Here is a 1609-nt window from a genome sequence, read left to right as displayed (position 1 = left end):
AAAAAATTCAATTGGAAGTATGCAACTGATAAAGAAATCCTATAATACTTTAACTTGGAAGCATTCAAACTGTTGAAAAATAATATTGCAAGGCTGAAGAAATAAATCAAAGTTCATTGGCCAAATTCTGCTCTCAGAAAAAACAGCTAAGATCAGAATCTCTCCCAATTGCTGTCTGTTTTGCTATTTTATAATTAAATCTTGCAATCTTTCCTCATACAAAATCATCCTCTGGGATTGCTGGCATTTTTTAGGACTTCAAAAACTTGGCATTCAGTGTTCTCAAGAGGAAAATCTTTAAGAGTTAAAAGTATACAGCTGAACTGCAAAGAAGAACTGTCCAGAAGTGGCACGACCTCATCCCCTAGCAACAGAAATCAATAACAACAAAGATAATATAATTACACCACAGAAAGGATCCAGAGGGCAGATTATGTCAAGTATTATGTTGTTAAGAAAGAATGACATGTGAAACAGACTGTGTTTTAAACATGGAAGAAAATACAGAAAATGTGCAAGGTCGATAGAGAAAAGTGAAATACGAACACAGAATAAATTAGCCTGGAAACACTTAAATGGGAAAGAAAATTATTCCTGTTCCTGCTTTCACTGTTTTATTTATTCAGTACACAGAATCAGATTCCCAGGGGAGCAGAGAAAGGCATTTTATTTCACAAGAAGCATAGTGGGACAGGGAAAATAGATGACCCTATGATGACAGCCTTGTTCTGGAGCTTTGGAGACCCAGTTAATTTCCTGTTTGGGTACAGATGGTCCATACTACTCAGACAAATCACGGGCTTCCTGTTCCCTGTTCCTCTCCCATCTGGAAAAGAGTGCCAGTAGAAGTATAAGGATTCAGAAATGAGATGGAACAGATCCTGCCGTAGTCTGGGAATTATGTGGAATTACCTACAACAGAAGAATTCCTGCCTGCATTGGCATGGAACACACATATGTCTTTTAAACAATGCACTTCAGTTTTGCTGTTCAGGTTGCTCGTATGCTTAGAGGAGGCAGGACATAGTGCCTGGGCAGCCTCCACTTCTCTGCAATACTTGGAGCTCCAGCACCACCCGCCTGCCAGCACAAAGCTTATTTGGAAATGTCTCACTGATACAACTCACTGCCAGTGCTGTCGTACAGCTTTGAAACACTAAGTAGTGTGGGCCAACTTTTCAAGAGCAATTTCATTTTATGCAAAACTGACCAGCACCAATAAATGCTTATGTGCTATTGCTTTACACAAGGCAGTAATGTTCTGTCACCAAATTACCTGATCCCCCTGCCACAATTTTGCCTATTTCTTCCCTGTACCACTGCCATGCGAATGTAGCTTTCTTGTGAGTCCTAAGCAGGCTCTGACTTATGTGACCCTGCCCTTTTCAGCCATGTGCAAGATATTTGCTGAAATTAAACTACTTAAACTAACAGAAAACCCTAACGGACAACAGCAAAAGGAACATCAGAGGTTAATAGTGGTGTCTCATCATGATTTCTACATACTGATGTGCGGACTAAGATGCAGCTCAGTAATCTCAGTTTCTAAGTACTCAAGGAACTCTAAAGCAGGATCAAGGTGAGATGTTTGCAGTAACAATTTTTTGAG

General features: G+C 39.7%; 1 long non-coding RNA gene across 1 annotated transcript; it reads right to left on the bottom strand.

The window, feature by feature from the left end:
* Window positions 1-582: 582 nt before the first annotated feature.
* On the bottom strand, window positions 583-1074 carry LOC146441193 (uncharacterized). The gene is made up of 2 exons (XR_014850419.1): window positions 913-1074; window positions 583-826 (listed from the first exon to the last, which is right to left on the bottom strand). It is a non-coding gene; the product is annotated as an uncharacterized LOC146441193 (long non-coding RNA).
* Between the last annotated feature and the right edge of the window lie 535 nt (window positions 1075-1609).

Source organism: Lichenostomus cassidix, chromosome 2 (genome assembly GCF_008360975.1).
Source record: "Lichenostomus cassidix isolate B80296 chromosome 2, HeHo_3.0, whole genome shotgun sequence".
Lineage (NCBI taxonomy): Eukaryota > Metazoa > Chordata > Aves > Passeriformes > Meliphagidae > Lichenostomus > Lichenostomus cassidix.
Note: the sequence above shows the minus strand (reverse complement) of the source record. Positions and strands in the feature narration are given on the sequence as shown.